This window comes from Uranotaenia lowii, chromosome 2, assembly GCF_029784155.1.
Source record: "Uranotaenia lowii strain MFRU-FL chromosome 2, ASM2978415v1, whole genome shotgun sequence".
In the NCBI taxonomy this organism is placed as follows: domain Eukaryota; kingdom Metazoa; phylum Arthropoda; class Insecta; order Diptera; family Culicidae; genus Uranotaenia; species Uranotaenia lowii.
In genome coordinates this window covers 362,304,628-362,322,357 of record NC_073692.1, presented here as the reverse complement: position 1 = coordinate 362,322,357, position 17,730 = coordinate 362,304,628, and the positions used below count along the sequence as shown (strand labels likewise).

Genomic DNA, 17,730 nt, shown 5'->3' with positions numbered 1-17,730 from the left:
ATGCGAAAATGAGGTGATTCCGTGCACCCATGGAGAAAAAATATTTCCATTTTATAATAAAAATGATATCGAATAAATAACAAAATAATTTCAAAAGAAAAAAGTTATAAATATTATGATATACAAAATTTTCCCTTTACCAGTCATTTTGACTGGTCGCCCCAAGTAACCATAAGCATTAAGCCATAACCCTTAATCAGCATTAAATCAACATTTCTAATGCAAGTTAGCATTATATCAACATTCATAATGCTTTTTAGTTTTATATAAGCATTATTAATGCATATAAGCAATAACAAAAATTAGCACTAATGGTAGCACTATATGCACATATAGAGCTACTATATAAAGTTAACAAGCATTAAGACTGTAGCACTAGAACTTCCTGTTAATGCTTATATAAAGCTTTTATAAACCGTAGAAACGTCAAACCCGCGAATGTAAACAAGAGTGATTTTCGTATTTGCTGCGTATGAGTAAGCAAGACAGCAAACGAAAACAAACAGAGCGGGCAGTTGCAGTTGTCTCCTCTCAAAATTTTCCAATACATTTCCAAACCTTCTCATGCATACATTGACTATAAAGTTGTGTGACCCAAACAGTACTTGAAGTACGGGTTTTTTCACCTACCTTATCAGCATCAAGAGTGGTCGAAATGGTAAAGGCGCAAGGAAAGATAAAGGCTGCTGCGGGATCCTCGGTTCGAGACTCATCAAAAGTAATTCATAATTCAATTATAATCACTTCTCATTTCATAGAACACTTCATGAAGCAAGCATAATCCTTCATTCAGCAGGTTGATTGATGTTTGTAGATAATGATTTTATTTTTTAATTTTTGTTCATTTTAATAAATCAAAGAATAATTTCCTGATTTGAATTTCCGTTTCTAATCAATCATGATCAATCAATTAAAAAATTCAAAGGTGCTCTAAGTATGCATTGTTAATGCTTTTATACGGCTGGCGAAATGACGTTTTAATGGTGCTCTAATTTAGCATTTGTAATGCTTATTAAAAGCTATGTCGTGATAGCATTTAGTCAGCCCGCTATTTCGCCTTTTTAGCATTAAATCTGCATTATATACGCATATAGTGCAAAACAAGCATTAATTCAGAGTTATATTTGGGAATATAGTGTTGATTAAGGGCTATATTTAAGTGCTTATGGTTACTTGGGGCGGTCCGAATAGGTATATTCAATTTGCCGGTCCTTCTAGTGTTAATTTTAAGAAGAATGCTTCTACAATTCTCAATAAACCAACCAACTGTAAACAAAAGAAAAAAATACCGAATTAGAAATTATAAATTTGATTTGAATTTCAGAAACGCTTTTTTGCCTTTAGAGTAAATATAAGAATATTTTGTTCTAATTCCAAATTGATGATTTTCTTTAGATAAAATTAAGAAAATATTTTGAAACACAAAAAAAATCCTAGTGAGAAAGCTTCCATTGCCCGAATCTTCATTAAAAATGGATTTCAACGTGATGTTGTATATTACGGTTGAATTTGTTTTGTGAAATATTGATAACTATGTTAAAAATAAAGATGTAAAACTGCCAATTGAAGTCATATGTTTTTAAGCGTCTACTGGAAAATTAATAACTCCAATGGAGAACTTGACTACAATTTTAATATCCTTACTACACCCAAAAGAATTTAGAAATTATTTCTACGGGATTTTTCACGTAAACTAAGATTTCGATGCATTATATCGATTCTACGTGATTTTGTAGTAACCACAGTGTTTCCAGGACGCCCCGGTAGTAACTACTTTACTTCCACATAACTGACTCGTGAATTTCACGTAAAGTCTAAGTGGATGATTTCAAATCCGTTTTGTGCATTTTCCTCCAGCATTTGGTGGTACATTCATATTAGAAAATAAAATAGAGGTCCGTCATTGTTTGCTGTTGTGAAATTTTTTGAAGCCGTTGCGTCTGTTGTCATCAGCAAAACAGGTTAGCAAGGAGGATTTAATCTGTTGTGGATTTGTCGTTTTGGTAAGTGATTATGATGGTTAATTGTAATCTGCTGATTTTTTTTTTTTTTTTTAAATTTTTCTGATAGCAATGGCTCTGGACTTCAATGGCTTCATTGGTGGGACTATCCGAATAAGATGTTCAACGGAACACTATTCACGACAAGGTAAAATATGTTTTATTCAAAAAATACTTTTGTTATTAATGAATACTTTTAAATTTTTACAGGATTCCTAAAAGATGCTGGGATGCTGGATGTACAAAAATAAAAGTGTTTTTTTTTATATTTAATAAGTGAAGTGTTAGTGATAAATATGTTGTGCAAAGATTGTGAAAATAAAGTTTATTCACAAAAAAATTAAGTTTTTTAATCTTATAAAAAATAACAATAGTAAGAAGTAAAAAAAACCCTTATTTTCATTCCGATATTAAAAACATTCCCCGTGGCTTTCATAAACAAGCCGCGTTGAACTCACAAAAAAATCACGTAAAATGTAGGTGCTTCCCATGAAGCACCAATTCTTATAGGGAAGCGTTTACATATTGATTTCGTAGCATCTACGTGAAAATCAATTGGATAAAAATTATGTAGTTTTTCACGTAGCCACTACGTGCAGATTATTTTGGGTGTATAAAGGCAATTTAACACACAAAGATCTTTTTTCACTGTTTAGAACGACTAAGATCTGTTAACCCATTAAACATGGTAGAACTTTCTGAAAATTAAAGAAAATTGGAAATCACATGATTCCGTACATATCTAGTTTAAGGTTTTTTTCTTCTTCTATCTGAGGGAACTGCATGATGAAGGCAAGAAAAATATTACGTCAGTAGAAAACAATTTTTCAAGTACTTCAGTGTTATAACCATATTCACCCTCCTATTTGACTTTTTTTTTAAATTTGTCATTCCACTGAAATTAAAAACAAAATGAAGAATTTACAACCTCAGAATTTGAAATAAGGTACACCGGGGTAAGTGGGGACGGTTTTTCGTATAGTTCAACTTTAAAAAAATCATTAAAAAAATCAGCAGTGAGTCAATTTTGATAAAATCGCGTTAAATGTGATGCAGCACATGTTGTTCACAAATGCTGAAGAGATGAGCTTGATAGACGCAAAGCGAAAAAAGTTATCACGTAAATTGTTATGGACTGCTGCGTGTCTTCACTTACCCCGCTTTATGAGGTAAGTGGGGACGGTAGATTTTTCCTTTGATTTCTCAAGAAATTTTCAACAAATTTGTGTTTTTTTGGTTGAATACCTTATTGCTCGAACCGCCCGAAATTTTGAAAAAAGTGCATGGTACTATTAATAAGGCATCTTTCAATGATTATTATGTGTAATCCGATATTATCGAAAATATATACTTATTTTAGAAAAAAAACAAGTACTTTTCCCAATTTTTCATGATCTGAATGCTAAATAAAGCTAAATTGTATTGAATGAAGGAGAGAGAAAATTGAAAAAAATGTGTAAACTTCAAGTATGTATAAAGCCGTTCCCACTTACCCCAGGTAGGGTTTGGAGACAAAATTTTAGACTTTTGCAAATAAACCCTTTTTTCTCAATTTTTAACCGTCGTTTCTTTTCCTAACTGATTGTTTCGAATGTAAGGATTGTTTCAATGTAGAGTTTTTCGTCAAGAGCCGGCTAGTTTACGAGAAATTTGCGATTGAAAAAGATGCACATCAACTCCACATCGTAGTTAAAAATAGAAAATTTACCAAAAGTCACCGTAAACATCCGCAATTGTCGGAACCGTATCTCTTTTACAGTTATTGGATAGATTACAAGTAAATTGAACAGTCTGCATTAAAAGTTTGTAAAAATAGTTCACAGTATTGTTTTGATAGCCACCGTCCCCACCTTTGCCATTTGCTCGTGTAAATTTAGGCAAAAGAGGGAAAGTAGTGACAATTAAAAAAAATGTTCCCTACATTTCATTATCTAGCTCAAATGTATAGTAGATAAATGGTTAGCAAATTCAAAGTCTAAGTAACTCAACAAAAGTTATTTGGTGTAATTCGGTCCAGGGTATTGCAAGTTACAGCTGCTTTAGTTTGGTGGACCGACTTTTTTCAATCTTGAGTTTTTAAGTGATAAATAAACTTTATTGTTGAATAAACACTCCACGGAGGAGAAATTTTTTGTAAATTTAAAAGTATGTCTACTAGGAAAAGTTGTAAATTTTTATAGAAATTCGAGCATTTGCGAATATTTTGTAATGGTTGTTTGCCGCTTAGGCCTTAGTGGTGATTACCCTCCCTCCCACATTGGACCGCGCATGACGCATGACTCTCAGGTTTAAATTCTGTTAGAAAAGTTGATGTCGCTTGAAATTCTTTGAAAAATTGTAGGTACCTTACTGTTGTTAACTTATATTTTTGGTCTTCACATACAGACAAAAATAAATGAAACCATAATGATGCCTTATTTTGCTGTCGTGAACACTTTATTTTGGTCTCAGTTTGTTATCGCTGAAATTGTATTCGATTTAGGCATCAAAGTCTGATACAGCCTTAAAAGGACCTGTTTGAAATTTGGGAGTGACATAGAGTCCAAAACTAATCGATTGAATTAACCTATTAGTACCTTTTAGAGCAAGTCACCATGGGTACACGGTTAACCCTCAATGAAGATAATTTGGATGCAATAGATAGATTGAATAGTTTAACAAATTTCCCATTACTTATACGTAAACCACATAGTATAGCTCCAAGAAAAAATAAGTTACTTAGTATATATGCATGAATTCAATGGAATTTCGCCAAAATGGCGAATGTTTTGTATTGAGTACTTCGACAAATTGACAACGTTTCTTCAATTAAGTAATGCATGCAACCACAGTTTGTTTCATTTGTTTGAAGAAAACTAGTATAACTTGGACAATTATTGTTTACACAGCAAAACATCCGCTAATCATTAGTCAACAAATGGCTCTACCGATAGCCAGATGCAACTACTGGAGAAGTTCCACCGCAGCAAGATGCCTCTATTATTAGATCATCGAATTTGGCAGTGTTCCAACAAAAGCTAAATCAATATTGGAATTTCCTTAGCAGTGCGTCGCAGTATGCGTATGTTTGTTTAAGTTACACATGACGAAATCGGGCGGCATTTTTATCTTTGTTTTTTCCTCCCACCGTGTTTTCTTGGCCGTTGGCTTTGGAGTTGTTTTATTTGTACTGCTTTTTTCATTAGCAGTTTGCAGTGCCATATGAAACGTTGCTCTAAGGTCTGACATCATTCTTAATTTGTAGCGGACACAGTTGAACGTAAGGGTTGATCCAGAGTTGATGACTTGTCGAGAAACATACTCCGAATTAAAGCTTGATCTTTAGAGGAAACATTATTTTTGGTATTTTTGTTATGACCTTGAAACAGTTTTACTATATTCAATTTTTTAATCCAAAGCTTCTCAAGTATAATAATAAACAAATGTTTAAAGATACTCACATCAGGAACGTCGGTCGACCTGCTTCCTCCGCAGTTGCAAATTTAATACGTAAAATCTCGGTTAAGTTAATCCTCTCGTGACGCTTCAAAACCGAACGCCGCAAACTAAGCTGAGAATGATTCACAGAATGATGCAAACTGCATACAGTTGCAGCAGCCACATGCAAACCGAAGCTTTGTTACACACTGGGCTGGGTTGCTCGACAAACGAACTCTTCCACTTATCTAAATTCACACTAACGTGCGATCTTGCTTCTCACAATAATGGCAGCCATGCACCTTTTTATTTTATGTATGTCACTCACGACGTTCCCCCTGTGTTTAGAGATGCACTCGACGCAGTGCAACTACTTTCATTACTAGGGAAACTACGTCCAGCAAGGGGCCACCCACAACATCCGAAGGTCGTGCACGTTTATATTACGACAAAAAAAAAAGTCGACTCACGTATTACTTAGGGGACCAACAGCTTGCTGCTGTCCACGGAATTATGATGCACCCACACAATATACACGCTCCGGGGTTCTGTGAATGGATACTCATTCACGTTTGGACTACGCAGATGCAAACTTTCAGCTGATGGTGTGGTGGAAGATTGTTAGAATATTATGTCTGCGATAGGACCAGCTGTAAGCCTTTGTTTTCCATTCCCGATGAGAGCTGTTTTTATAACTCTTTCAAATAACTTAACACTTCTACTTTTTCGATATCATGCTTCAACACTTGAAATTAATCGATCGTAAACTTTTCCCAAAAACCCTCAACACTTCATTTGTTCTTCCACTAAAACCATCGATTGCACAATAGTTGCCAGCAAATCGAAGCAGCACCACCCGAATCTTGATCGAAAAACCTTCTGCAGCTCCAACCCGTTAGCGACAGCCAAAGATTTGATTCTTTACCCGAGCCGTGCTGGTCTTGTTGTGAGACACGGCGTGTTTTCGTGGTTTTCGTTCACCAGGTCAAACTGAGTACTACTGTTAAGCAATATTCGAATACAGCAGAGCACCAGACCAGACTCTACGATGGGTGACTTTCTTGCTATGCTTCTCGCGACTTGTGTGCTGTTCTCTCCGGCTAAGGCCAATCACTCCCCTGGCTGGAGCAAACACCATAAGATACAAGACGAGGAAACTGGAAAGAGAACAGCATTGTGTGAATATTTGCGTGCTTTTGCTTTAGAGTGGTTCATCGGTGATGTTTGGAAGATTTTTATAATGATTACAGAATATCAATAAAGAGAAGTTTCCTGAATGCAATATCAATATCAATCCAATGGTCAAGCATAACTTCAATCAAACAAATTGTGCAATAAAATCATCTTTCGAATAAGCCTTTTGTGAGTAACTTTTTCAAATGATGAACTTATTTCCAACCAGAGAAGTACAATTTCATAATCGAAATTACATTTTTTATTTATTTACAGTTTTCCGTCTCACGACATAACTTGATGAACATATTTCCTAAAATTGACTCGGTCCATGGCAACCGTTCTCCAAAGTGTCGGACATCCCACATTCACCAGATCACGCTCCACTTGGACTAAAACCACCTCACTCGTTGCGCCCCTGCTTGTCACGTTTCAACTGCATTGGCAGCGAACACCTGTTTTGCAGGACAGTCGTCCGGCATTCTTGCAACATGTCCTGCCTGCCCAGCGTATCCGGCCAGCCTTCACACCTTCTGGATACTGGGTTCGCCGTAGAGTCGCGCGATCTCGTGGTTCATCCTTCGCCTCCACATTCCGCAGGCTACTAAAGATGGTTGTTCTTTACACTTGTCGCTCGAATACTCCGAGTGTACGCAGGTCCTCCTCGAGCAATCTCATGAGCGTACAGATTACACTTCGTACAAGGGCTAAATCTTCTTGCCCGCAGTTGCTCGTGGAGTCCGTAGTAGGCACGACTTCCGCTGATCATTCGCCGACGGATCTCACGGCTAGTGTCATTGGCTGCGGTCACCAGTGAGCCGAGATAGACTAAGTCTTCGATTCTCTCCAGCTCGTCGCCGTAGATCGTGACCTTGTTATTACTAGACATGCGGGCTCCGCCGGCCAGCATATACTTCGTCTTCGACGTAATAATTGATTGACTTGATTTATTTAGAGAGGATTTTAACAGCAGCTGACATTCGTCCGACGTATTAATCATTAACTCAATCCTTCCTGCTTCCCGTTTCAGTTTCCGGTAGATTTCCTCTAACGCCACAGATGATCTGGCGACTATATCAATGACATCGGCAAAGCAGATAAGTTGACTGGACCTGTTGAAAATCGTACCCCGCATTTTGCCCACCGCTCTTCGAATAACACTTTTTAGCGCCACGTTGAACATCATGCAGGATAGACCATCACTTTGTCGAAGTCGCTGCGTGATTCGGATGAACTCGACAATTCACCCGAAATCCGAACACAGCACTGCGTTCCATCCATCGTCGCCTTGATCAGTTTGGTCAGCTTCCCGGAAAAGCCGTTCTCGTCCATGATTTTCCATAGCCAGTCACGGTCGATCGTGTGCGGCTTTGAAGTCAATGAATAGACGGTGCGTAGGGACTTGGTGTTCATGGCATTTTTGGAGGATTTGTCCCTCCATGAACCTGGCTTGATGACTTCCCATGAATTTGTTTGCTTGTGACGTTAGGCAGCGGAGTAGGATTCGGGACAACACTTTGCAGGCGGAATTAAGGACAGTGATAGCTCGGCAGTTCTCGCAGTCCAATTTGTCGTTTGGGATTGGATGTGGCATATTAACCCCTCCTTACTCTTCGGGAGGTGTCCTGTGTCCCAGATCTGGACCATCAACCAGTGTAGGCCAACTTGTTCGGGCCCATATTGATGAGTTCAGCTGACTTGTTGCTATTCAGCTGGCGAATGGCTTCCTTAACTTCACTCATCGTTGAGAGTGGCTCCACCTCGTCGTTGGCTACGCCGGCGATGTAACTTTCCCCACTGTTTTGGTCTCCTACATGTGCGCCGTTCAGGTGTTCATGGAAGTGCTGCTTCCACATTTTGATGACCTCACGATTGTCCATCAGGATGCCTTCGTCCTTATCCCGGCACATATCGGCTTGCGGCACGAAGCCTTTGCGGGATGCGTTTCTTGCATCCTGCTCCAGCGTCTCGAGCTCCTCCTCCTCCAGACGTCGCTTTTACTCCTGGAAAATTCAGACTCATTGCCTCTTCCGCTGTCGGTGATTTTTTACGTTCCTACATTCCTCGTCGAACAAGTCGTTCCGTCGACTTCGTTCCACATGCCCGATGACGTTCTCCGCAGCACCGTTGATGGTTGTCTTGATGGTATCTCAACAGTCGTCGAGAGAGGCTTCGTCAAGCTCGCCCTCTGTCGATAGCGCTGCTTCAAGCGATTGCGCGTAGTCTACCGCGACCTCAGGTTGCTTCAGTCGTGCGATATTTAACCGAGGCGGGCTTCGGTTTCGTATATTGTTCACTACGTAGAGTTTTGGGCGCATTTTCACCATCACCAGATAATGGTCTGACTCGATGTTGGCATCTCGATAGGATCTGACGCCGATCATGTCCGAAAAGTACCATCTGTCTACGACCAAAACGTGGTCGAAATGTGATTTCGTTTGATACTGTGATTTGTGTATTTGTGTTGGAGGCTGTGCTAGAAAAAGGTGCTACGTTCGACCATTAGTTTGGAGGCGGCGAAAGCTATTAGTCTGAGGCCGTTTTCGTTGGTCAGCTGATGCGCGCTGAACCTTCCAATTATCCGAATGATTTCATCCTTTTGGCCGACCTGAGAGTTAAAATCCCCGATGGTGATCTTGATATCATGTTTTGGGCAGCGATCGTATTCACGTTCCAGCTACGGCTAGAATTCGTCTTTTTAGGTACCGGTACTTCCGAGGTGAGGGCTGTGCAAGTTGATGATGCTGATGTTGAAGAACCCTTGAAGAAGCCCTCGATTCTCAACCGGCACATTCGTGGGTCGATCGGCCACCAATCGATCACACACTTCTGCATTTTTCCCATCACTACAAAAGCTGTTCCAAGCTCAGCTCTGATAGACGTTATGGCCATCTCGGAGCGTTCGTACCGTGGAGCCCTTCCAGCATACCTCCTGCAGCACTACGATGTCGAATTCGTTGGAGAGCACGTGGGTACTGCCCATGAAATTTAGAGATCCATGTTCCAAGTTTTCAATCGCTGGTTCCCTTTCGTCGCGTAGGTCTTTGCCGATTTCCATCCGAAATTTCTTGTTCATTAAATTATCATTTAAGTTGAAATGTAACCGTCCGAGGTAAACAAATTTGGTTATTTGTAATTTGATTCGATAATAATTTGTTTAAAAACACCTAAAAAGTAGTTTTCCTCAGGAAAGAATTTCCATGAAATAAAAAAATTTCTCAATTTTTTTTCAAAACCTCAAGTTTTGTAAAAAAAAAGTCATCCAAACAACATGGCAAGTTATGATTCAGAAATTTAGCTAGGTAGTTGAGACAACTCTTTTCTTTGATATTTCAAATCATGTCAGCTTTATATTTCGATTTTAATTTTTTTTTTCTGCAACAAAGACAATTTTTCAGTGCAATTGATTGATAAAAACGAATTTTACACCACACGATTCATTTTTTATGCTGATGTTCTTTAAAAAGTATTTTGCGGAAAGTTTTTCGTAATTGTATTTGAATTAGAAATTTCAGCTGACAGTATTGTCTACATGAATAGAAAACGAGAAAAAGAATCTAACTAAACTTTACATAGTGAAACTTGCTAACTGATTTTACTATTCCTAACTTTAGTCCTGAAAACATCAGTTGAAATATGAAAATCATACAGGTCGTAAAAATCAATGAACACTTTAAACATAGCTCGAAGTGGTTCCTGCTGTCCGTAGTTGGTTCGCTGGAAATCGATGCGCAGAAATTCTCTCCCTCTTAGGATCCGTGATCTGATGTTGATGTTGATTTGATGTAATAATCCGGGACAGTCAATTTCGTAGCCAATGAGTTTTTTTTAATGAAGACAGCTCGTGCAATTATGCGCCTTCCGGAGAGCGTTTCCATTCCGATCAATAAACATCGGTGTATATAATCAGGAAGAGTATCAGGATTGTTCCAGGGTAGAAATCGGAGGGCGAATTTGACGAATCTCGTTTGGACTGCTTCGATACGCTTAGCCGAGTATGCTGTGTAAGGACTCCATACAACCGATGCCGTTTCCAAGTTGGATCGTACTAGAGAATAGTACAGAGATCGTAGGCAGTAGGGATCTTTGAATTCTTTGGAAATCCTGGTTATGAATCCGAGATCCCTATTGGCTTTAGCTATGATGCTGGCGTAATGCTCATGGAATGTCACTTTCTCGTCAAGGATGACGTCATGGTCCTTGAAAGATGTAACGGAGTATTCGTAATTTTATAATTCCATGCAATAGGATTAGATTTACGAGTAAAGGAGATGACGGTGCACTTCGGTATGCTGATGGTCAGACGGTTGTTTGAACACCATTTGGCGAACAAATTGAAGTATTCTTGTAGTCTTAGACAGTCAGCTTCATTTTTATCGACATTCGGCAGAAAGCATCAGAAACACATCGTTGAAAAAAGAGAAAAAAGAAGAGGGCCAAGATTGCTGCCTTGTGGCACGCCTGACTTATTGAGGAATGCAGAAGATGTCTGGGTTCCTAGTTTAACAGACCGTTGTCTGTTTTTCAGATATGATGCAATCCACGAAGCAAACGTATCCGAAAAGCCCAATCTGTTCAGCTTGACAAGGAGCAAGTTTTGGCTGAGTGTTGAGTTTTCTCAATATTTACAAAACCAATTTAATTTCTACAAACACAAAAATAAATGATATGCAGTTGAAATCGGAGCTAAACTAATTTCTCGCGGTACTAACACTAGTAGCTTGTCTCAGGTCTCAGATCTAAAGTCCCATGTCTATCGTTTTATATCTCAGGTCTCAGGACTCTGGACTCAGGTCTCTGGTGGCAAGTCTAAAGTCTCAACTCTCAGGCCTCAGGTGTCATGGCGAAAGTCTCAGGTCTCCGGTCTCAAGTCCCATACCTCAAGTCTAGATATCAGTTGTCTCTATTGTCAGGTCTCAAGTCTCAGGTACCAATTCGCAGTCTAAGATCTCATGTCTGAAGTGTCAAGTCTCAGGTCTCAAGTCTCAAGTCTCCGATCTTAGGTATCAGGTCGTCTTAAGTGTCAAGTTTCATGTCTTATTGTTTCAAGTTTCAGAGCTGCTGATTTTTAACGGTCTTTTTTTACACGTTTTTTTCCGGTTTTCGGGAATTTACACGGTTTTACGGGAAATAACACGGTTTTTTTTACACGGTACGTATGTATATCAGTGTAAAAAAAACCTTACTGTATTTAATAAAATCATCCTGAAAATTATTGGACACACTTGGAATGCGTTGCAGAGTTTCTGAAATTTTGCAGTTTGAACGATAAAAGTCTAAAAAGCTTGTTTTTGCAGAGTTGCTGTTAGTATCTAAGACCAAGCCCACCGCAAGTTGCTATTTCGGTCGGTATTTTAGATGTTTTTGTTGGTTGCGTTTTTATGTACTTACTGATTTTCGCACCCATTGTTGCGATCCAGGTTGGTATTTGTATTTGTTTACATTCTGATAGCGACTAACGGCTGCATTGCTACCAGGCAGAGATGTTAAAATCGCGAGTCTACATACTCGCACTTTGCCCTTCTTTGCAGAACGATTTTATTTCGTTAAACTCAATCTGCAATGATGCTATCTAAAGTTCAACTCGGAAAGCATCAGGAAGTAAGCTTCGGGTAAACTCGGCAGGAGTAAACAGCAATCGGGGGAGAAACATCAGCGAAGCAAACGAACAGTTCAGCGAATTAAAGAAAAAATCGTTTTCGTTCGGCAGCCGAACACATCAATCGGACAACGCATGGGGGCGTGGCTAAAAGTGATAGATACAAGGGAACGGGAAACGAGCGAGAGAAGGGTGCGAGGAATGTTAACTCGGTCCGTCGGGCAACGATCGCTCGTGAGCATTCGTGTACGGTAAGCTTCGTTCTGTTGTTTCATTGGTGTGATTTTATTCCTGCGAGGAGGGGAAAACATCAACTCGGAACTGTTCTCTTCGTTTTGTGTGCAATCACGTCATGATTGGAACGAAGATAAAATCAATCTGCACACAACATGTTAAACTCGGAAAAAATCAGCCGAATGATTCTTTCCGAGGCGAGTTTAAACACCGCTGCTACCAGGTTGCTACATAAACGCATCCTGTAACCAGCGGTGTTTAAACTCGCCTCGGAAAGAATCATTCGGCTGATTTTTTCCGAGTTTAAGTTGTTGTGTGCAGATTGATTTTATCTTCGTTCCAATCATGACGTGATTGCACACAAAACGAAGAGAACAGTTCCGAGTTGATGTTTTCCCCTCCTCGCAGGAATAAAATCACACCAATGAAACAACAGAACGAAGCTTACCGTACACGAATGCTCACGAGCGATCGTTGCCCGACGGACCGAGTTAACATTCCTCGCACCCTTCTCTCGCTCGTTTCCCGTTCCCTTGTATCTATCACTTTTAGCCACGCCCCCATGCGTTGTCCGATTGATGTGTTCGGCTGCCGAACGAAAACGATTTTTTCTTTAATTCGCTGAACTGTTCGTTTGCTTCGCTGATGTTTCTCCCCCGATTGCTGTTAACTCCTGCCGAGTTTACCCGAAGCTTACTTCCTGATGCTTTCCGAGTTGAACTTTAGATAGCATCATTGCAGATTGAGTTTAACGAAATAAAATCGTTCTGCAAAGAAGGGCAAAGTGCGAGTATGTAGACTCGCGATTTTAACATCTCTGCCTGTAACAACCTACTGCTCAAATGCTATTTCTCAAATCAAGTTAGCAACCGTTGGTGCGATGATGAGTTGATAAATATGTTGCTGAATGTACTCGATTCGAGGTTTAGCAACCATTGGTGGGCCTGGTCTAAGATCAATAATATTTTAGAAACTTACGTTTTTGTGAGGTAGTAGGTAGTAACGATCTACCGTTAGCAAAAAATATCCTCAATCTCCTCAATGCTAAAAATTATGGATGCTGAAAGTTGAAATGAAAGTGCGCATGCATTTCTTTTCTATAGAATTATGAACGGTACTGTATGCTAGTGGCTCACGCTACCCTATTCTCCTCTTATTTGTCAAAATTGTCAAAGGGTTGCTCAATCCAAACAAAATTTTCAAAAAAATAATCTTTACGTTAAGATTACTCGGATAACCATACCCTCTTATGTAATTTGTTTAAAGGGTTTTTCAGTTTCATGAAATCCTTATTTTCAAATTTATAGCCATTGCAGGTTCTTCCCTTTGAACGAAAGTCCCATAACATGTAATTTGTGTTTTGTTTTTAATTGCTTATGTAAGCTGATTTTAATGTTCTTTATTAACATTTGGTAAAAATAGTTTATAGAATTTCCAACATTTGAAATTGTAGACATGATTTTTTTTGTCTTGGGTTCCTTTGGGTTCTAATAACTGCGCCTCAATTTCCCTTACAAGCTCGAGTTCCCTTCCCATGCCAAGATGTTGAAGAAAAAAACTCACCCTTGCAGCTGACGCCGTTCTCTCTGATCAGATGATTTCGATTAAATCACAGCCAGCAGATAAGTTCCCCTGACTCACTTTTTTTTATACGATAATTCACTATTAAATCTAAAGTATTTTCACCGATCACCGCAACGCATAGAATAACAGTATCAAAAATATAAGGATGTCCTTGGAGCCAGGCTAATGTCCTACGACCTTTTGTTACACTGGCTGCTGCAGCGCAGCCCAAGAAAAGAAAATGATTCTTGCAGAGAGGACAAAATCTTACCGACTTCCACCGATTCTTGGTTCGATCGAAATTCGCGTCAAAACAAAATGCATGCAGCAAGTCTGCAGGCAAGTGAGCGATTTGTGCGGATGGGCTTTTTCAAAACAACAACGATACTGTCGTACTGTTCTTTCTTTCAGGCTTTGCGAGATCTCTCTTTCTGACCTGTTAGCAGCTGAGCGAAACCGGATTCGATCTTTATTGAAGGGAATTTCTTTTTGAGTTCGAACCGGCAAACATCGTCGAACTTAATTTTAAGGGAATCGTTTTTTAAAGGAATTTAAATTCGCTAATGATATTTTATAAATTGAAAGCCCTTTTTTAGTGTATTGTATTGAGCTAGGGTAAATGATCTTGAGCGGAACTAGTCGAAATCTGATCTTGAGCGGAACCATTTACTTTTCCTAAGATCTAGGCAATGGTTATTTATGAATCTTATCGAGATGTTCATAAAACTCTTTTTTAAGATCTTTTCATACAATCTTTGTCATTTTTGCTAAAATTTATGGAATGAAATAATGTTATTAAAAGCTTTAAAAACATTCGCTTTTCTGCTGCAATTTTCACCAATCTATGCTGACTTTGAACGTCAATTTATGTAACTCTTGGCCGTATAAACTGATTCTCAATGATTAAAATGGTAGAAAAATTCTTAAAAAAGCATTATTCGGGTTTTTGTAACAAGTTTTCCATTAAAATATCAATTTATCGCTTAGTTTTTAAAAGTAAAATATGATCTTGAGCGGAACCATCTTTGATCTTGAGCGGAACTACTAGCTTCCGAAAAAAACCGCTAGGTTCGCTGCCTTATGCCTTATGTCTCACACGTAGGTTTTACCCCTGAATGTAAGCAACACCCTTTTATTTTTCTTATTATATCAGCTTTAGGGACAGAAAAAATATAAAATTAAGCTCGAATAAAACTAAAAATTTATTTAATTGGTGTCACAGCGTACCAAACCAGGCACTCAAAATTTTCAATTTATTGGAGTACAGGAAATGTTTTCGATTCTTTCTTTCAGAAGGACGATGGTCACGCGGAGGAAGGCTTTCATACACATTTTTTGGCATTATTCGAGAACTAATGAAGCTAATAATGTAAAATCATTATTCCAGAATGAGAATCAATCTTCATTGCCATTAATATTCGAGCTCCAAGAAGCAGCTTTCGATTAAAGAAGTAGTTCTTGATGTTGAAATTCCAATAGCAAACGATATACCAATAAACAAAAATTCAAATTATTTTTAACACAAATTCTTTCAATTCTCAAATGTGTTGCAAAGCACATCTGGTTAGCTATTTTATAATACTTAACGATTCAATTGGTGGCCTGGTTGAAAACCTATCCGATTCCCTACTGTTTGATGTTTAGACTTGAGCTCATGGAAATCGGTTTTGGAAATAAGTATTTTATCTATTGAGCTAAATGCTTTCCATTTTTTTAAAAATATGAATTAATTTTATCGTGATTCCTAAGAAACTGGAATTTATTATAAACTTTGTTCTATGAATAAGTTGTTTCGAGCAAAAATGCTGAAATCAAAGAAAAATCTGAAATTTCACAGAATTTTGAGCAAATTTTTATCACAGAATCTGTGCCACTGAACACAGAAATATGAAATATTCACAGATTTTAGAATTTTAGAATTTTGAACAGATTTCTAAAATTATTAAGATTTCTTACTATGAATTAGAAAAGTTTGATAAGAATTTCAATGTTAACTGAGTTTTCCCAACCAAAATATAAAAAAGAAGCAATTTATTAAAAAATTTCAATTAAATTAAAGGAATTAGCATCACCGAAATCTATCACTGAGTTTTGAGAAAAAAGTACAAAAAATCAGAATTTTTTCACAAAACACTTTGATTTAGAGCAATGTACAGTTTTATTTGCAAAATCTGTAATTTAAGGCATCTTCTTTTGTATTACAGACTTTGTCGTAACCTTCAAAAGTTGTTCGGGGCAATATAACCCTAAACACGCACATTCAAATAATCACTCAAATACACAAACGAACCTAATTTTTGAGTTAAAAAACTAAAATTTGAGTCTAGAGAATCTATTCTTTCAAAATAAGATACAGTGATTCAAAGTGATTTTTTTTTAAGTAAGAAATAAATTTGAACGGATATTTTGAGAACAACTTTGGAAGGCTAAGTTTTTGTTATTAATGTAAAAACATAAATTTTTGAACTTTAAAATCTTAAAAGATGATATTTAATTGAAGTTTTCATAGTTACACAAAGATTTGGAAGGATAGCTATTAAAGATGTTGACAGTACAAAATGGTTCCGCTCAAGATCATATTTTAGTTCCGCTCAAGATCAGCATGGTTCCGCTCAAGATCAGAATTCTTACTTTAGTAAAACAGCTCTAGAGTTATTAGGATTTACTCTAAAATATTCTAAAAATCATCGTTAGAAAGCAGAAACCAACATCTATCCGCTGAACTAAAAAAAATTTCGTTCGGATATAACCCCTATCCATACCGCTTGGTCAACTGTTCCGAGTTGCGTCGAATTCAGCCAATTGGTTCCGCTCAAGATCATTTACCCTATTGTAAATACGCAAAAAAAACCATTCTAAACCTTTATGTCGCTACTGGTTGTCAAAAAATATAACGAATAGAAGTTTTTATAAAAAGTTGAACGGGCTATAAGAAGTAAGAAGTATTCAAGATAACAGGTGGAACAGCTCGAAAAAATCACATATTTTTCTTGATCGAAAAACAATGCGCGTTTGCAGCTCAAGAGATTTTAACATTCACGCGCCATCTTGAAAACTGGATAGTTAAAAAAAAGCGAGTGATTTGGTTTTACCTAAAAAAAGTTGTTAAAACGGATGTTTAATTTTCGAAAAAGTGTCTAATAAAGAAGTTACATTAAAAAGAACATTTAATTAGTTGAAAAATCTAAGTTTTTGCGCAGTTCCGTTGTTGAACAGTGTTTTTCATTGTTGGCATTCGAGCATCTCTGCCGCCATCTTGGCGAGTAGAGAGATGGAAAATAACGAGATGACTGACCCACCGGATATCTCCGCTGGAACTTCAAACGAGAGTACGGATGTGGAGAAAAAATCCACCCAGACGGAAAAATCCAGCTCCAAACGACCTCCCCAAAACTTCGACTATCGTGCGGATGACCCCGCGCCGTTTAGAGTATATATCGAGATCAACAAGGAAAAACAAGAAAAAGACAAAACAATCAATCGAATTGCTGTCGGCCGTATGCTGAGAAGAATATTTTCAACTGAAGATTGTATCACGGAGATTAAAAACGCAGGAAAGAACAAAGTAATTGTCTACTTTAACAATCACATCGCGGCAAATCGAGTGATAAGGAGCGACCTCCCCACCTCGTATGGATATAAGTGTTACGTTCCCCGACATCTTGTGTCAGTCACAGGAGTGATTACAGGAATCCCGGTTGATGTCACCCTACAGGAGATCCAACAAGAAATATACAGTATCGC

General features: G+C 38.0%; 1 protein-coding gene across 1 annotated transcript in view; it reads right to left on the bottom strand.

The window, feature by feature from the left end:
- Positions 1 to 14,336, bottom strand: part of LOC129745403 (protein germ cell-less) — a 44,240-nt gene extending 29,904 nt beyond the window's left edge. The window contains exons 1-2 of the mRNA XM_055738467.1: positions 13,987 to 14,336; positions 5,441 to 6,574 (exon numbers count right to left, since the gene is read on the bottom strand). The gene's annotated coding sequence lies outside the window, so the exon portion shown is untranslated. The remainder of the gene's footprint in view (positions 1 to 5,440; positions 6,575 to 13,986) is intronic.
- Between the last annotated feature and the right edge of the window lie 3,394 nt (positions 14,337 to 17,730).